The sequence below is a fragment of the Anser brachyrhynchus genome (assembly GCF_964034855.1).
Source record: "Anser brachyrhynchus genome assembly, chromosome: 7".
In the NCBI taxonomy this organism is placed as follows: Eukaryota; Metazoa; Chordata; class Aves; order Anseriformes; family Anatidae; genus Anser; species Anser brachyrhynchus.
In genome coordinates, this window is record NC_137701.1 from 6,218,076 (window position 1) to 6,238,899 (window position 20,824).

At 37.2% G+C, this 20,824-nt stretch overlaps 1 protein-coding gene across 7 annotated transcripts in view; it reads right to left on the minus strand.

Moving 5' to 3' along the window:
- Positions 1–20,824, minus strand: part of GULP1 (GULP PTB domain containing engulfment adaptor 1) — a 150,863-nt gene that overhangs the window by 82,651 nt on the left and 47,388 nt on the right. For 2 of the 7 annotated variants that reach the window (XM_080598854.1, XM_080598849.1), the window contains exon 2: positions 16,577–16,697. The exons of 4 other annotated variants lie outside the window; for them this stretch is intronic. The gene's annotated coding sequence lies outside the window, so the exon portion shown is untranslated. Of the gene's footprint in view, positions 1–12,000; positions 12,140–16,576; positions 16,698–20,824 lie in introns of those variants that run through there. One more of the 7 variants, XM_080598851.1, reaches the window with a different exon arrangement.

Sequence of the window (20,824 nt, forward strand, 5' to 3'; positions counted from 1 at the left end):
TAAGTTGTGTTTATACAGATGGGTTAAGCTTTATTAAGTGATCGTGACAGTTTTCAAAATTGAGAAGCAGTTGGCAATACCTATTTTGTCACTCTTACTAAATCAGTCTCAGAGCGAGTACCTCAAGAAGTAGATTATATTGTTTTTTAAGCAAAATAAATGTAACATGATAAAGCTTATATATTTTACACCTTCCGATCACATTCTGAGGAGTCTCAGCATTCTGACAAGAATGTGATATGAAGTTAAAGCACAGATATGAAACTGACAGAAAAGCACAGAAACCCAGATCATATTTATTACAAATTAATCTCCTTATCCCCGTCTCATAGAGCAGGTATGTTTAGGTAGTTCATTACAATGTGCATTAAGGAGAAACACTCAGATTTTGCACACCGTTATGGTTACTATGGATCTTATTTCAGGATTTTTGATAAGTGATCCATCCTAGAGCAATTTAACAGAAGTGATGAGAATTACCAAGATATATATTCCTCCACAATGGAATTTCCAAGCTAGTGAGGCTTAAATTTCTTCAATTTTCCTTACTAAGAGTGTTCTGTATCTTTTAACACAGTTGGGACTTCGAAAAATGTGTAATTTTTTAAAATCTTGACAGGTCAGCAAGTTTAGACTCAAACTCGCTTTGCAACTAAAACACAGAATTGTGCTGGCTGCTTGGGACCCTGAAGACACAACTCCACCCCTGCTCCAGTTAGCTTCCACGTAGCTAAGACATACTGCAAATGTAATTCACAGTTCTAATAATCACAGTTTGTTCAGCTCTGCATAGAAAAGCCCAGTAAGGAATCTTTAATATGTGGGGAAGAAAGAATGTCTTCTCTTGTCCTTCATGAAGCATATGAGAGTTAGACCGTGATCCAAAGACCACTTCATAAAGCAGCTCCCTCTACAGGTAGGGCACCATTCTGTGCTGAGTCCCCAGAAACAGAGGAGAGAAACAAATACGGATCATTCCGTGGTGTATCCAGAGAAAATCTGGACAATTCCTAAGAGTAGATTCAGTGACTGACTCCATAGCTCAACTACTGGATGCAAAGGGCAGAAAGGTGTTGGGAGGGAAGTAGGTACCCATACATGCCATATTTTCAAGGATAAAGTTTTAGGTTTTTTTCTTGATCTATGTCTTTGGGCCCAGTGACTAGAGTGCTAAACGCTGGAGCAGCAGAACTATGAGAGTTGCACAGCACCTTAGCCCTTCCAGAAATTTCAGCTTTGATGCCAAGGTCTCTAGAACTCAGCAATACGGATTCACAGTGTACCAGATATGACTTTCAGTCCAATTTTTCAGATATATTTGTGCAGGTGAAGAGGGGAAAATGAATTGCACTTTAAATACATTAACAAATCTTTAAGGTCTCTAGGTAAGACATTACCACACATTTTTCCATCAAAACAAGAAACCACAGCAAAACCCCAGAAGATAACATGAGCCTCTACGGCATCTAAGGACTTCACAAAGTGCTGCTACAGCAAACTAAATCTAGGATGCAGCTGTGGAAATAATTAAAACAGAAGCCACAACATAAGACTGCACCGTGTATCCAGCTGTTGCACCAAACTTCATGCTACTCTCACCTCCCCCCAACAGCAAACATATTCATTGCCAATTCAATGAAGCTTGCATAGCTGTTCAGATTATTTAAGTTACTCACAGGACAAGTCCACACAAATAATAATAGTATTTGCCAATGACAGTTACACTATTTGATGTTTTGGATGCTTACGTAAACAACTTCATGAACATTTCTTGCATACCACTTTTCCAAAACACTTGAATTTCACTATATCGTCAAAGAATCAGATATACGAGAGAGCAAATTGAGCATCCCTGTTTGTAGTTATGTATTTCACAGAACTTTGTTTCAAAATAAATAGCTAGGAGTACTGAAAAAGAACAAGCTGTGAAGTCACAAATGAAAAAACTGAGCACAAAGATAATGACTGAGAATTGGAGCAAGGCATGAGAACTTCTATACTCTGGAATAGCCATTACAGCACAGTGCTAAAAAATCCGGCTCAGAAACACATTTTCAGCTACAGTTTTCTGTGCTTTGCCAAAATCTGGTATGTTTTAATGGAAAAGTTATGTAAGAAGACTCAAGGAAAGCTCATCCCTTGGAAAGTGCATGAATATAAATGCATTTGCATATATGTGCACTTTAAACTGGATCACTGATGGCATGCGGACAAAAAGGACTTATGAATTCTTTTGAACATGTTTAAAGATGAACAGCCTTTAAAAATGAAAACCTCTAAAAAGCTGTTGCAGAACAGCATTTAGGTCACTCCTGAGAAAAACTGTACTTCTCAAAGAAGGAGTAAACACCATTCAACAATATTGATGTAAAACACAGAAACGCAAATTTCATTATCTGAACTAAAAAATAGTCCTGTTATGGTTGGGGGGACAGAGATGAAAATCAAATGACTAATTAGCAATTACCTTGAAAATTGAAAGCCTAAACCATTATTTTAGCTAGGAGAGAAAACTGCATGTGGAATTACTTACATGCCTTGATAAACTGGAAAGGAACTGAACAGGAAATATCTTTGTCAGCTGGGAGTAATGGGAGACTAAGTACTGCAGCTCATTTATGGACAGAAGTCCCAACTCAATCTTCCAAACCTCTGTCCTCGTTCCTCGCTTCAATTATGACACTGAGCGTGCAACTAGTAATTTGGTTCTTGAACTGCTTATATATATTTTTATGATTCCACTGAACAAACTGCTGTGCAAACTTAATCTCTCTTTTCTATTTCATCCAGAAATCTACCTCTCTGCTGGCTGCATTTCCAAATGTTTACCTTGTTGGCCACAATTCAATGTTTGTTTTTTTTTTCCCCATTTTTTTTTTTTTTAAACTTTAACCACTTATGCTTAGCCTTCCAGAAATTAATCCCTACTTTATCACTGGACTCTGTCTCACTAAAGAAAGCACAAGAACTATCAATACCAGCAATACTTCAAAAACTCTGTTATAAACAGAAACAGCAAGATTGTGCCTATTCAGAAAAGCATGATTACCACAGAAGCCAAATGAAAATATTTTTCTTACTTTATTGTCCTTCTGAAGGTCAATATCAATGAAACTGCCACTATAAGATTTCTTTTTTTTTTTTTTTCCAAGCAGCAAAACCTCACCATGCTGCCACTGAAACATGAATGATTTCAGCATCCTACTAACATCGTTTAGTAGGTATTAACCGTTCAAATGTTACTGGCATCAAACCGGTAGGAGACAATATATTTTGTAGTCTTTTCATTTGTAATACATATACACAACCAAACAATTGTACACAGTAAGTAGCCAGAAGGAAAAATAAGATTAGAAAGCAACTTTAAAGTGAAACACATTATTCAACCTCTGGATTTCCTTCTGTAGAATTTCACAAGCTACCCCAATGCCCTCTGCACTGGGGGAAAAAAATAATAAAGGAGTGCAAAGTAATAAGCCGAATGCTATATATATATTTCTTTAAGCCAAAGCAATGCTGGAGCTAAAATTGGTGTAACAAAAAAAGGTAGTTGCTTGTAAACAATGGGGAAGCTGATTCTTCTCCCATAATGTTACTTAGCATTTACGGTATCTTTTAACAAATAATGCAGAAGTACCCACTGACATTAAGTAAAGTTTATAAGTACTCCTATGGGATTATCATCATTTCATCTTGCAGATGGATAGATAAAGACAGAGACGATACATGGCCTCCCAATGTCACTGAAAGAATTAATTGGCAGCTGTAGTGAAAACAAGGAGTTTTGAGTTCCACCTTCCTGTTTAATGATTTCTCTAAACTGAAAATACTCTCTAGCGTTCAGACAGCCCATTAAAATGAAGATATTTTCTCAACATATTTTTATGGCAAGCTTAGCTGGTTCCTCTAAAATTTACATTACTACAGAACTTGAGAAGTAAACTTCTCAAACAGATCTCACAACTATGCAGTTAGCCAATAGCTAAGCAGAAGTTTCAAAGCAGTTACAAGAGAAGAAAGATGGAATTACATACAGGACAGAATGCCAGCCTCCACTAATTCTCTAGCCCCATTCCTCATGTTGTGACTGTGAGCATAGCTAGCATCAACAAAGGAGGATGGATGGCACCCCTACCCTCACAGGCCTGCTTTTCCTGTAGTAAAGCTGTGAATCACTGAATTTGTGCATATTCGTGGACTCATCATGGATTCCAGTGAAGCTTTACTCTCCCTACTATGCTGCTGGTTTCTTTTTCTGCTCTCACTGGTACTTTGTCTTTCAAATGGTCCTAGCTGGCCATCTGAGCTTTATGAAACCTTTTGACATTGAGGGCATATCGTACTATTTCTTGCTGTTGCTCTGATGAACTGGAGCAAGTTCTTTGCCAAATGGTACTCTTACTTTTCATTTAAGAAATTTATACCCAAGGAGTTTCTCCTTCAACTGCCTGGAATAAAAGGAGAAGTGATTCACTGCCACACCTCGAACTCTGCTCAGCTATCTCATTACAGCTCTCTCACTAGGAAGTAATCCTACATTTACCATAAAATTTTCATCAGCTGTTTGTTACTGTCTGCATTCAATACAGTGAAACTTCGGGTTAGTTGCCATTTTTTTGCTATTGCATGACACTAAGGTGAGATCTTGTCTTCAAATAATTTGCCACTGTCTTATTTAAAATGTCCGCAGCCTTAAAACCTTTCAAGACTGGTCTAACTGCCTAGTACAAATTCCGGTCTCCAGCATTACATAGCTTCCTCTCAAAAGGATGGTATTTGCTTTTCAGGGTTTTTCCTTTTTTTCCTTTTTTTTTTTTCCTGATAAATAAAAGAAAAATTGAACAAATTTACAAACAATAAAATAAACAAAGCTTTCCTATGCTTCTTCCCTAGTTTGCTTTGCATCAGATAATCATTTTTGCCCTGAACTTTAATACAAGTATCACCCTAAACTATACCCCCAAACTCTCATTTACTAGTTGTTTTGTCTATCTGGTTTTGCGTTCTGGCACTGTGTCCCTGTCTCTAGCACACAACAGATTCATTCGCATGAAACCAAATCTTTCCTTTGCTTAGGGTGATGAACAACCTTGTTCATGACATTTACATCTATTGATTTGCCTGCTTTGTGACTATTCCACTACAATATGTTGATCAAAATTATTTAAACCGACAGTTCACTACATTAGAAAAATCTGTGCTTTACACCCAAAGTCAAAACGATATTTTTTTTTTTTTTTTTTTTACCCACACAAAGGACCATTCCTTAATACCTCTTTTTGCCTTTGAATCACAGAATAGTTTGGGTTGGAAGGGACGTTAAAGCCCACCCAGTTCCAACCCCCTGCCATGGGCAGCGACACCTCCCAGCAGCCCAGGCTGCTCCAAGCCCCTACCAGCCTGGCCTCGGGCACTGCCAGGGATGGGGCAGCCACAGCTGCTCTGGGCAGCCTGGGCCAGTGCCTCGCCAACCCGAGTAAAGAATTTCTTCCTTATATCTGATCTAAACCTACCCTCTTTAAGTTTAAAACTATTACCACTTGTCCTGTCAACTACGCTCCCTGACAAAGAGTCCCTCCCCAGCTTTCCTGTAGGCCACATTTAGGCCGCTATAATGTCTTCCTTGGAGCCTTCTCTTCTCCAGGCTGAACAACCCCAACTCCCTCAGCCTATCTTCATAGGAGAGGTGCTCCAGCCCCATGATCATCCTCATGGCCCTCCTCTGGACCTTCTCTAATAGGGCCGTGCCCTTGTTTTGTTCAGGGCCCTAGAGCAGAATCCAGTACTCCAGGTGGGGTCTAACAAGACCAAAGAGCCTCGTCTCTGTAGTACCAGTTGCACATCAGTATTCCCAGACTCAAAAATTCAGTAACCAAATGGTATAGAAATTCATCACTGATAAATGGAAAGCTGCTAGCAGACACTGGTAATTATGAGGAGGGGAAATAGCAAGTTACTTTTGAGAACTTTTGTTATTTAGTAGATTTCTAGCTATCACACAGCTGTGCATCTTCCTCCTCAGGACAAGTTAACAGGCTGCACTCCTGCTGTTGAAAAGATACCTATGAGTAGCATCAAAATTTGAGCATAAATTATCACCGCAAAGGCCAAGAACATGCTTCAAATGTTGTGATATCCACTACTAAACTCAATGCTGGAATTTAGTGCAATCCAAGCAGTCTAACAACTCAGTTTTGTGATATTTTTCAAGTGCAAAGTCAGTTTCATCAGTTTAGAATCTGGGATATAACTCCTCAAATCAAAGAAATAATATATATATTTTATAAATAAATTTCATATATGGATATAGATACATAAACTTGCTGTTAAATTTGTCTTTTAAGTTATGTGACCAAGTTGAAACACTAACAAATTACTACTTTCGCTCAAGGGTAAAATGCAGTGTTTTATCTCGTTTTTGTCATGATAACAAATATATGCACAATTAATACTGCTTATCTCATGAACAGAGATTCACTAAACTGCAATAACACCTCAATCATTTGTCTAAGCTCTATGACTTTTACAAGCACAATGGAATTCATGTGTCTTGGCTACCAGCTTATCTTAAATATCCACACAGCCGCCATTGTCATAGTATTTGACACCTTCTTTTAGTCACGTAGTAACAAACCACTAACTTTACACTTCAGAGCTGCATTTTTTAAATGGCTGAGTAAAGACTGATGCTCTGGAGAACTCATTTCTCCTGCCATTTACCTGTAAAGGTTCAAACACAGTGGGGAAAAGGCATTTAAACAGATACGTAAAAAATATACAGAATTGAGTGGTAGGAACAATATTCCTGGAAATATGCTCTGTGCTTTGAGAGGGCACGTTGATAACAGCAACATGGAGCATGCCCATGTGCAGAACACCCACATCAAACCATCACAGAAGCGTAGAAGCATATGCAAACAAACACTAGTTTTAATTTTGAACAACATGGTGGGGGGGAGGAATAAAACAAAATCGTAAGACTGGCAGTTTTAGATTAACACCATTTATCAGGAGTCTATTGAAATACAGTGTGAATGACAAGTCACAAAATATACAGCATCTTCCTAATAAAAAATTGCAAAGCACTGAGCCGTGTCATTTATTCACAGGTAGAAGAGGACTCTTCCTAGATATTCATAATACAGCACCCAGCGCCCCAGCACTGCCTGCTAAAAGCAGAGGGGCAGTCAACCAGATACACTTTTTATAACACTTACATATTAATAGCCCAGTATGGCAAAGTAAACACATTATAACAAAACACTAAGAGTCAAGTTCACAGCAATAAGTCTGCAAGAAGGATTCAATTCACCCAGGAAAATGAAACTTTCTTGAAAAGGAAGGAGATGAAAGCAGCATGTAGAAGAGGGACTGAGAAAAGCCCTACTTGCTGCTACTGGAGATGAAAGTTAAAAAATGAATTTTAAAAAGTGGTATGTTAATCTCCATTTTCTGATTGTAAACATTTCTTTAAGGATAGTTATATTTGAGATGCTAAAAACTTCGTAGAGAGCCTTTAACCATTTCTAAAAAAAAAAAAAAAACAACACCTGTTAAAACCAGTAATATTTCATAGCTGAGCTTTGATTTTCTCTTATTTTACATCACTGAAACATGACCTATATGGTTATCAAGGACTGACTTTCTTTCATTCCTTTTTTTTTTTTTTAAATAGACCAAAATGTAAGTGTTCCTGTCAAAGTGGATTATGTTTAAAATCTAGAAAGACTCAATTACATTCATTCAGATTTTTCCTCTCCATCTGGAATTCCAGTCACTTAAAAATCTAAAACAGAGCTGTTAAGCGCTATACGTGTCTAGTGAGCTAATTAAGTTTTTATTTTTTAATGGCTGATCACGTACCAAGTTTTTGAGCTGTACAGATGTACATAAACCCCCTCAAAATATGATGACCTAGGCTGTCATTTACAGCCTAGATGATATCCAGGTGAAGCAACACCCTAACCTTGCCTCATATTATTTTTCAGACATTCATAAGTCTAGTTGGTGTTTGTACTTCCATTCCAGGAACAAGTGAAAAAGTTAATAAAATGAGGGAAGTAGGATACAGAACCATGGAAATGCCACTTATAATGCACATAAGACATTGATTACACTTTGGGCAGCTCCAGCCTTCCCACTTCTGTGGTATAGCACAATTAAAGGTGAGGATGAAAAGGAAGAAACTTATTACAAGTAATCCAAACAAGGAGAAAAAAAGAACATTTCTATAGTTCAAGTGACTGTAAAAGGCCAGCATCAAGCAGCCTGCTAAATTAGATTACATGATAAACAAGCCTGTAAATCTTCCAACTCTGGAATTGAATTCCAGGCAGTGATTTATAAACATAAAAAACATGTATAAACAAAGAATAAATAGAGAATGAATTACAATACAGTACCTTGATTCTTAACAAGAACACTACACGTTTGCATGCTATATACATAACCACAGAGATGTCAAATGTAATTCCTTCCCTACCTGAGGAGTGAACCAAATACAAACACAATTGCTCTTTTCACTCTGAGAGGAAATAAGCAATACAAAAGCTTTCATATTAAGAATTATATATTTAGGGAGAGAGATCTTAAAGTGATTTATAAAAGAAAATAGGAAGCAACAACAGATGGCATATGGAAGTTTAGAGGAAAGTCGTCTTCAATTTCAAGTATCACGTAACAGGTTTCAGATAAAAAATGAAATTACCTAACAAGTAAGTGTAAAGCCACTGGGCTGTTTACCACAGATGGACTGACTGGTTTGTCATTTAAGACTTTACCACGATTCAAAAGTACTGAAATTTGGTGATCAGGTTTGTTTTGTTTTTCAAAAAATGACTGAGGGGTGGATGGAGCAGGGCTGGGCAACTTCTCTGTCTGCATCTCTGCTACAAAGGATAAATCATGCTATTGAGTTGTCTCAGAAAACCATCCAAGCTGACCTCTGATACTTTGATTCACCTGTTTACCCAGGAAGAAAAGTAAACCTATGTAATTTTTTTTTTCTTTTTTGGTAGATAAGTAAAGAAGGGAAGCAAACCACTCTGAAGAGGACTTTCAATGACAGAATATGATTAGCCCAAGTCAGCATTTAGACATCTAATGGGCAAACTACAGACATGAGCATTTCTTACAAACCCAGTTCAAGCAATAGTTGTTGCTTGCTTGTTGAAAGAGCAAGAATCACAAATGCAGTAACAAAACCCACTATTTTTTTTTTTTGCTTGTTTGCTTTCAGCACATATTACATGTATTCAGGTTGCTGACAGCATTTTTGGGAACCACTTCAAAAGACCTTCTATTATCTAACCTAATCATTTTCTTTAACCAGAAATCATACAAAGGACTTGTAATAGATCATATTTTTCATCTAATGAAAACCCTATGCTATAGCAATCAACATTTATAACATCAACTGAATACACAGTTATGTTTGTGCTAGTTTCCTTTTCCTTTTTTTTTTTTTTTATGTGCAAATTACAAAAGAAGAAAAAATAACTGTGTGTATAACCATGACCATTAATCATTTTCTTTCTTCTTTTTTTTTCTTCTCTCAAGTATGGCCTTCATGAGCACAGTCAACTAAACACAGATTAAGCAACTTGGAAACAGAGCATGCAGAAACAGCTAGATTTTCCTGATGACAGGCCAAGCAAAGCAACCTAGATGCAGGCAGTGCGCCATCACTACTACATACAGCTACAGAATGACAAAACCAATTATTATTTCTAAATTCATGCTATGGAAGTCCTATTAACACTCCACATCCCCAGGACTGCCACTTGCAAACACGGCAAAAATTACTCGGCACTAATCTATAGCTTTGGTGGCCTTCTGGTTATCAGTATTATAGTAAGTTAAGAAACCTAACTGTATTGCAGTATATTACCTAAAACTGATGATGGAAGTTGGTTTGAGCTACTGCATCAAACAAAGCTAGTGTAGCTGAACCCCAGGTACATCCTGCTCTGCAGTCTGGGCCATAAAGCACAAGGAGGGCAGCTAGGGATGTTCTCTGAAGTCACGCATCTGAATCCGCCAGACCTTACCTGTAAGCACTTTAAGATCTCCTGCATTTATACAATGATTTACTTAACAAAATCCTAAAATGGTTTCTCAACACACAAACACCATGATCAAGTTAGTTGGCTCTGTACTGTCAAAACTAAAAGGATGAATGTTCAAATACCGGAATGTTGCTCAATTGCTTCAGATACGAACTACAAGTTGAAATAACAGGTATGAATCAAAGTCCAAGTTATTCTCAACAGAATTATTGCAGCTTCTCATTCCTCTACAGCCCAGGTAGTTTTTAGAGAGAGAAAATTCACATACACGCAAGAGACTTCTACAATTTTCAATCTCTCTGCCTCACTTACTTCAAAGTGCAGAACTGGGCAGTTACAACACCAGTGCAGTACTACAGACAGCGTGACTAACCAGCTCCAATCTCATAAGCTCGTGCTTTTGAACACAACAGTAGCAGAACTAGACTTGAACAAGAGGCGAGCAGTGCAAACAAACAGTCATAACCTTCATGGATTCATTTGACAAATTTATGTGCAAGTATATGCTGACTTGGAAAAAAAGGGATTACTTGTGATTACATTCCCTCTCCAATACTGGCTGAAATTTTCTTACACCTAACACCTGCGTATTTACACCTCTAAGCGCTGAATGGTTATCTGGCACCTTTCACTCACCCTAAAAAGAGCAGGCAGTAAAATAGCCATTAATTCTTTGCAATGACCTAACAGATATAAAGTTCTTGGCTATAGCAGTCATATCCCTGGCACCAGAAATGAAAGCTAGCTCACTAATTTAAACTAGCTTCATGATCCCCTTTCTGGTAATATGAAATACCTCGATTCGTTTTTAATGTCTGGCACTTTGATCAGAATGCTAATTAAAGACACATTTCACTTTGGGTCATTTGCTTTCCCAACCAACCAACCTTTTATTGGGTTGGATACACATTCCTTACTCTAAGAATTCATCAGCTAAAGATCAGAACAACTAGAGTTGTGTTCCCCCAACTTATTATTGCTCCTCAAAAGAAGACATACTAGAATAAATTACACCCAGGACACCCCGGTGAGGAGAAAAGCCAGGATTTGCCAGTAAACAGAAGGTTTCCCAAACCCAAAGCTTTCTTACACAGAGTTCCCTGTCAAGTCAGCAGAAATTTCTCTAGTTCAGCTTTCTCTCTCTCTCCTTCCCATGCACACAAAGCTCTTAAGTGCTGAGAATACTCAGAAATCTAAAACCCCAAAGCAGATGAATGAGATAATAAAGCCAGGGTTGATAAAAGCTATAGGTACTTCTGTAATTATGAATGGCATTGTTGTGAAACCTATACAGTGGCTGTTGTTAACTACAGAAAATTTACAGTGGAATGGGTCAGCTTGCCATACTTTTAGGAACTACCCAGATGTAAACACTACAGGAGTTCAACCCAGCTAAAATGTAGAAGCCAGGCTGCTGATGTAGCTGCATCTCGGACAGGTTGTAAGGACCCATCACATCCTCTTTCGTTTTTTGTTTTTTTTTTTTAATTTATTTTGAATAGAAAGTGTGTTCCTTTGCACTGATGCGTGTTTTAAGTAACAACTACCTTTATCAATTGCCTTCAGGAAAAGTCTGCACTAAGGCATAAAGCATCCCTAGTATTTCCTTAGTACTTGATTTTTGCTGAATTTAGTTATCAGGCAAAGATAAAACACAAACTAGAACAAGAGTTCTCATGGAGTTCTGACCTGTTGGTTTCTTTTCCCAGATCAAGTTCTATACCACAGCCAAAGGGCAGCTAAGCTCAGGTGCTGAGAAGTTGCTTACATTGCCATGCTTAGCACAGAAGTAAGCATCCATTGCTTACAATTACAAACAACAGAGGTATGTCTTTTTTTTTTTTTTTTAATTTTATATCTTTTTAAAGCAGTTGAAAGAAGCATAAAGGAAAGATGGAAGGCACATAACATAACCTTCCTTTTCCAAAATTACCTGGAGTTCAGGATGCAGAGGGGATCTTTCTTTTCCTCCTGTCCCTGCCATCCCAGAATATCCCATCTAATGATGATTTCCAAACATTTTGATGCTACAGACCTCTTCTACCACCTCCATTTCTGTCTTGCTACTTTATCTGACAGCAGAGCAAGATAAGCATGAAGAACAAAAAAAACATTCGAAGTACAACTCAATACACACAGCAGAATATTACGTCACTCATTATAATACTACTTTAGTCGTTACTAACACAACATTTCCAAAGGCCACCAGAATGGTTTTCTATTGCACTAGTCTATACGTAAGCAAAAAGTAGCAAGCAGGGAGTGTATTCTTGAACCACAGGAAACCAAAACCACTGAAGAAGGTGTATTAATTACAAGCAATGCCAAACTGCGGCGATAGCATAAATCATTTCATAGAGCATGAAGACACAGGTTTAATTAGAAGGATGTAAGTTAATAATGTAAGTTAATAACAATGACAAGGAAGAAAACAGAGAGAGGTGAAAGGGACACATGGAAAGTTAAATTGACCTGACAAATATGTATCATGTCACTGTAAGGAAGTTCAAACTGAAGCTCAGGAAATGGCCGAAGGTTCTAGCCCTGAATATCAAATCTGAACTTGCAGTTTAAGGCATTTCATGAATGAGAAAGGATTAGATGCTGAGCTGTCATGCTGGAAAGCAAGTGTGAGTGATCAGGTGGGACATCACTTCATTCCTTGTATCATGCACAAAGTCAACCAGATTATTCTGTTAGTTAAGTAAATTGCAGAGAATGGAGTAACCAATGCAGTAGGGCACCCAAAATCTTGATCAACTATATCAAATAGCTTCTGCAGTGTTAACACTTCTTAAAGACAGGGCAGATCTTGCTATCAATGGACACCTTCCTTTTATATGCAAGTCCTCAGCTATTACGATTATTTAAATTAACAGGGATAAAGCACTTACAATTATATCTCAACTGTACCCTAAACTGAAGGGCAATTACAGTCTGACCTTACACATCATGCCAACAGGCACAGAAATGCACCCATTTCTTTTAAAAATTGCAAAAAGTTTGAGATAAAAATGCTTTAAAATGATGTAACTGCTATGCTTTCAGAGATGCTAAAGCCTAATGCTGAACTAAAAATAAAAATCATATAACCTAGAAGCAAGATTAAAAAAGGATAATGGTCTATAAAGAAAAAATTAATTAGAAATATGGCAGAATCTTCACCACCTGTACAATTTCAGAAAAGTTTAATGATCCTCTAAAAAGGAGTGACTCTCTCCCAAATGGCAGGAGGATGTCTGTAATATAGGTGCTAAGAAGTAGCTCAAGGGAATACCACGAAGCACACCTAGAAGCAATTTTGCAACTTGAACCATACCACAAGGGTACCAGAGGCAATAGAGCCAACCAAAAAAAAGCAGTGATGATACCAGCCCAGCTGCTTAGAAAGGGAAGAAGAGACCCAGTGTGTGGTACAGTAGCAGCCAGGCAGAAATAGTGGAGAGAAAACAGAGCTTTAAATAAAGAGATCATAGCCAACACCACCAAGTACATAGTCAGGTCTTTACCAGTACACAGGAACTTGCTGTATTCCCTAAACACAGAGATATCAGAGATATCAGCTCAGCTTGGCAAAACCATTTAGATGCCAATACATGAACAAATTCTCAGTATCTTATAAAAATTGTTTAAGTAACTAAAAGTCTCAGCACTAAGCTTACACAAAATGCAAAACATTTGCATGAATGGAAAACATTCCATGAACTGGAAAAGTCAAAGTTCATTAGTTTGCTCTAAACACAAGACAACATTTTTACTATGCTAATTTATTTGAATGGGCCATTAAAGTGTATGGGCAAATACAAAGTCTGGAAAAACAAATATTATGGCAACTTGGATGAAACAAAGCCTTTCCAATGAAATATGAAATGGCAATTCTGTATTTAATTCGACTGTCATCTTAATCCTTCCTGAGATGTGAACTCCACCCGCCTATTGAAAAAAGAACACGAGAGGCATTATTTGTCCCACTGGCTCCTCATGCAGGTCTCTAAAGAGCACTTAACCTAAACACTAATTTATGGCATTATGCTCTTGGTCTTCAAGCATCTCAAATTCCACTTCAGGGTATTAGGCCAACTGCTGTTTAAATTATGTGTAAATTAGCTAAATCATGACCCTCCACTGGAAAGATCTGTCTTATAGATCATGTCCTTAGGGAGTTGAATGCTGTAATGACAGCTTACCACCGAGCTAATCAAGAAACAGAAAATGGAGTTACAATTAACTAAACCAGAGGCACTGGAAAAAAAATAAAAATCAATGGTGTTATCCAGCTGAACCAGGTCGTGCATACTAGAATCTCCCACCATTTGCTACTGCAGTACATTAGAGCTGTAATAAAAAGAAATGTTAAACTTGTGCTAAATAAATAGGAATGTTGAAACATTTCTTTCGACTTCACTACAGTGAAGTTACAACTCCTTCACAATTTTGGAGTTTTTAGATTCTGTTATCAGTCAACATCAGATTTTGGTAATGTCACTGATTAAGCCTGGTAGTAAAGATTTCTCTGTGCAAGTGTATGGATATTCCATGTAATTTCTGCTGTAACTGCAATGCTACATTCTTCCTTTAATTACAATAAAGGATGGATACTAAGTCTACACATACCTTTACAAGTCCAAGGAGTCAATGTTCCTAAAATTAAAGGACTTTCCATATAAAAACAGCTTTGTCTTTAAAATCCAAAAGTCCACATACTGCGTAAGCCTGCTGCAAATCAGCAAAAGCTACACAAGTATCTAAGCATCTTCAATAAATCAGTTTCAAGTAGATCTACTTCTACAAAGTGACTCTGTTTCGGATAGGAAATCAGTCCTATGAAGGATATTTGTCTGCAATGGGTCTGGCTTTGCTTTGCCCCATTTTGGAAGGGGAGACCCATTAGTCTTTTTCAAGTGCAGAGATAAAAGGAGAATCCTGTGCATGCATGGGAGAGATTTTGAGGTGTTGTTGTCAGAAAAATAAAATAAAGTAAAAAATATCTAATCTCCTTCCATTTGTTCCCAGGCTACAAGATGCTTTCGCAACTGACAAGTGTAGATTTTTTATTATGATTATTATATTTTATTTTTGTCTCAGCTCCCATCTGCCCTGGGAGAAAGATATTTCAACAACAAACTCTTGCCAAGAAGTGAAACAGTCTAAGGAAGAAAGCTAAGGATTTATATCTCTTCTGTTTTATTTTGGAAAAAAAGGCAGAACAAGAGCCTTTCAGCCTTTCGTCCCAACCAACCAGGAAATGAGAATCAGATGACCTGTCTGAGGTTCGTTGCGGAAATACCAAAATTAAATCATAAACACACACACATTGACTTCTGGAAAAACAGTAATAACTAAAGTCATCCTTCATCATCCTACAACATGCCGCCATGGCAGTAATTCCAAATCCATGGAGCTTTTCACTGAAACTTAGTTAGTATTTGCATACACCTAATGTTGAGGACATCAAGATCCACAAGGGAGGTCAGATAGGAAATGTAAATTAGCAATTTCTTTTTGAGAAGTAATGAAAATAAGGGAGCATTTTTAGGAGGCTGCAGTATCATAGCAATAGCCGTCTTTGTGCTTAAAGGTGGCCTCTGGGAAAGCAGCAGACTGACTCAGCCTAATCTGGCTTAAGCTCTACACTTTCTCAGAGGGACTTGAGTGGATTTTTGGATTTATAATCAAATGAAGCAATATACACTTGCTTTAAAGCACATTGCTGCAACTAAAATAAGCAAGCCAAAAGAAAATTTTTGTAAATGTTTAGATTGCTAAACAAGTGTTTATCAACAGATGTCTGAAAAACAAAAGTTGGGTACAAACTTGCTAAGTAAAATATTCAGTTCTCCAAAGGCTCCTAGTTCCTTACCCACACTTACAAAACATTCAGCTTTATTATTTAATGTTTTAGACAAATATAACACAGCCACCTCCCTCATCCATAACACTAAGTTACTGAGTTTTGCCTTTTTTTTCCCCCCCAGTAAGTCAATGGAAACCTCACATCTGCTGCCTTTCGTTTATCCAAGTAAGCCTTTCTCTCTACAGTAAAGAGAAGAGAAACAGGGATGCTGCAGCAGTGCTTCCAATGTAAGTGCTGAGTTATCAGGCATGGAGAAGGGAGGGACATTTAAAAAAAATAGTGCAACAAGAGGAAAAGTCAATTTTTAATAGTCATGCCAACAGGCAAACTGTCTCTCAGCAGCATGGTTACTGAAATGCAGTAGCTTCGTCTGCCAGAGCTTTAAATCAACACCTTGGACCTGCCACACACTCAGTGGCTGACCATAATAAGAGTACTGTTTGATAATAAAAGTGGACTTGAGCACCTCCATAACTTCCAAAGTCTATAAACTTAGCCATCTGGCTTTGTTAACAGTTCTTTAAAAGAAAAAAAAAAATCTTACCTGAATTCCACAGTCTTATATAAAAAACCCCAACCACTTAACCAAAAGAGTTCAAATATTAGCATATTACTTAATATAAAGTAGTTAACAGCAACCACTGAAACAGCTTACCCTTCCACATTCAAATTTCTTGCCAAGGAATAGAGCAGACAGTTACTCTCATGTGGAAGAAATCACTTATTTGTCAACATTTTTGAACCTTTGTCACTGGTGCTTTATAGTTTCTCATGTACTAGAATAAAAATAAAAAATAAATCATATTAGTAGTGAACTGGTGTTTTATAAAAGCATAGAAAGTATTTTCTTGAAATGTAGTGCTATCAGATTAATGGAAATTATTTCACACTATTTCCATTATTTCACATTATTTATTTTGGAAAAAAGTCAGAACAAGAGCCTTTCAGCCTTTCATCCTAACCAACCAGGCATTATTTCACATTATTTCCACTATGTTTTTAGTGGCATTCTGCTGGAAAGACCTAAATCAGCAATAGAAGCATATCTTCAGATAGGAATTCTGATTCCAATTATATTCCCATAATTTCCTTATCCACAACCGTCCTACACTAACAAAAGCACCGTTTAACACACAGAACAATAGCATGATCATTTATGTTTGGTGGAATTCAGTTAATAAGACATGCAAGGCATGCATCAGTAGACCAAAATCCTTTAAGGAAAAGTTGATGGGTAATCTTATCGTAAGAAAGAGAGAGAGAGAGAGAGAGAGAGAGAGAGAGAGCGCGAACTGCACTCCTACAGACGCTAGGAAGTTCATCTTCAGGAATGGTACCATATCTTCTTTCAACACATGAAAATTCAATCCACTCTCCTACAAAAACAGGTGCCAAGGAAGTCTGCTCTTGCTTCCTGTATCTGGCATTACCAGAGAAGCACATAGCACGTGGCCCTCCTAAGTAACCTGCCTGGCCTTCACTCCATGCTGTTCTCCATTTTAAGGTACTTACGGAGGATTTTAAAAATATTCTTACCAACTTAACTAAACATTTGAATCTGCCATACAAATTTTCCTCTTGGTATTTCTGATGACTCACTCTGAGCTGTTGAGTTACACTTTTCCCTTCAATCCTCTCAGATCTGCTAACAACTTTCAGGTATTGAGATATCAATACCAAGAATTATTACCCAAGCAGCTAAGGATGCATGAAATGCACTCCTCTGAAGCATGAAATGATCATGATCTTCTATGCAGGCATGACTTTCATTAGTCTGTCTTATGCTGCCTTAATGTAAAAACTGGTCTTCTTTAGAAATGCAAACTCATGCCATTTCTTATTTCTCTGCTTCATTCCTCTTTCCCTGACATGGTTGCTTTCTTACCCAAGAAGAAAATACTCATCATCATATGGTGCTGTCCTTCCCCACCCTGTACCTCGTCTTCTGCTAATTGTCACTGTTTTCTCATTAGTTCTCAACTTATTTGCACCTGAATCAGTCAAATTAATTGCTTTCCTTTTTTCTTGTCATTAGTGAAGGCAGCAAACCAGAGCAGAAGCCAATGCCTCCAGCACCTTATTTGACAACACCCTCTGATTTATCATTACATTTTACTTATTTATTTGCTGTTAAGTCACTTTTCAAGAACATCAAAGCTCTTGCATTCAAGGCTTTGAGGATCTCTTTTCAATTGCAAATTCAAGAAACACAAATGTCAAAGGCTTTTCAACTATGGCACAGAGCTCAACAAAAATAATTACTCACTCCACTACAACGAATAAATAGGTGATACAATATACAAATAAATAAAAATAATGATAATAAAACACCTTTTGTAATATAACTCAACAGGATAGCAGCAGCCATTTCCACCGGTGACTCAGCTCAGCCTTTCTTGAAGGCCCGTGTTGTTGGTTGCTAAGGCGGGAAAGGCCTTGCCATGTTCGGCCACTTGACACCACCAGGCCCAGCCCCAGCAACTTATTTTGGCTTTGAGTAAGAACTAAAAACCTACTTGGAGGTAATAAAGAGCAGGTTTACACTGGTTACTACCCTGCTATTAGCTCTTTGCAGCCTGTTGGAGATAACAGGCCTTGAGGACACCTATATGTAGCGTGAAGTCAGCTAATTGTGCCTCCAGTGAAGCACCCTGCCTCGCACTTGGTGACATACCAGAGCTATCTTTGGATAGAAACAATATACAGCAAATAAGGTTCATATGCTTCAAAGTGAAATTGTCAATTGAGGTATGAAAGAGAAAATAAGCCAAAGGATGCTTTTGAAGATCCCGAACTTCTAGATTTTTTAGTCCTTTCAGTGATTCAGCTATTTTATGTGGATGACAACCTTCACCCAAGCCTCTTTAAGAAGCTTTCTCTGGTTTCACTTACTTTCAACCATCTCTCAAGGATGAAGCAGCTTTCTTCCTAGTTCTCTCCCTCATACTCTTATTCAAAATAAGTTATTTGGGTTTTGGTTTGCTTTATCTTTTCTATCAAACTATTTGTTTTCATATATTCTCCTTTCCCTTGTCTGTCTCTCCTTATTTCATTCAAGTAGAAATTCAGAATGCATTGCAATGGAAGTAGATTTGACAGGGTTTACTCAGCAGATGGGTTGTTATATTCAAGACTACTACAATATTCTGTTATGGTAAGAATAATGATTTATAATTCCCTTTCTTATCAAACACAATTCTTACAGTTCTTACCATTAGCTCTTCCTTACATATTCATAGAAACACAAAATAGGAACTTCAATAAAACAGATGACAGTTGATACTGAATGACTGTCTGAAATTTATATATATGTGTATATATATATACAGCGTCATCACAAAGATTTTCTACCATCACACATGAACTTGATATTTATGAAAGTGAAGTTCTGAAGTTTTTCACTGTGGTCTCAAATTACTAAGAAGGTTAAACTCCTATTAAACCTATTAAACTTCAACTTCTGAGGGTCTCTACTGAAAGCTAGGCACATCATCACTCAAATCCAGATCTCGATTCTTACCTATTTTTTATTTTAAATAAAGACTGTTTTTGTTGATATTCTTTTCCTAGTCAAGAAGGGGAACAGCAGAAGCAAAAAAGGCTTCAAGACTTTGTATCAGGCACTTACTTATTCTATTTGTGCTGCTAGGTACTAAAGCCAGATCTACGAAAGAAAACTTATCTTTGAATACTAATATTCCAATTCATTTAATCTAGCAGGTTGCTGTAGCCTCTAAACCTATCTATTTCAAAATCATTACGAATGGTTCAGTAAGTTCATTAATTATATCCTCTAATAATAACTGGTTATGTCCTTCAGACCTGCTGATTTATACTTTGGGTATACCACATTCATTGTTTTATTTTTTTGTTGTTTGTTTTTAAGTCAACAATTTGGCAGAATCATTTCACAATTGCCTCCCTTGTTTTTCCTATAAACCTCTAGTTAAGGAACAATCAAAAAGTCTTTTAAAAAGCAATACATGACCCAAAAAAATAAGAGAACAATCTGAAAATGCTTCTCACTTGCTACCGGTTGCTTCTTTGTATAATTAACAAGAATCCCTTCTGTCTTCTTGCTTTTCCTGTAACTTGGTATGCTAAGTTCAACAAAAGACCCCCAAAGTACCAGACTAATGATAGAGTATACCAGTAGAATAAAATTTGAGTGCTAACATATCAGAAATATTTTCTAATAGACCGTACACTGCACCACAATGTTGTAATTTTACTGCCTTGTTATTCTGCTAAACAAAATACATCTCTATTTTATTAATTATGCAATATGTCATGCTCGCCTATTTCATTTGCTTCTATCAACCCTCTGCAGGAGAACCAAAATAATAAATACTGAAGGTTATTTGTGTCAGAGTGTATGTTCAAGAGTTACAATGTACAAAGGTTTTTTCTTTGATCTAATGTGAAATATATCCTGTACCATTTCGTCATCATGACAGTACCAAACTCAATAAGCAAATGCCATACCCTCACACTAATGCTCTATTTCTTGTGTTTTACCTTAGGAAAAAATAAGAAAAAAAAAAAGCGCTAGTAATTTCATCTTTTGCATCAACATATTTTTGTTTCTGCTGCAAATCTGCACTATTAAAGAGTCAGATTCCAGACTGAGAGGATAAAACCATTAACAACACACAACAACTTCATGGTTGTATTTGAGCCTGTACACCTCTCATCTCCCTAAAAACAACAAAAGCTTTGGGTACTCAGCCCCTCTCTGCAAACTTAGGATGGATGCTGTCTTTAAAACCTTACATTTTTCTGTCTGATACAGAAACCAATCTACAAAAGCATCTGACATATATGTAAAAGTGTCTTTCACACCTAGTTAGACATCTCACCCTTGAGAGGCAAACACTGTTTAATCCAAAAACAAAAAGCTGTT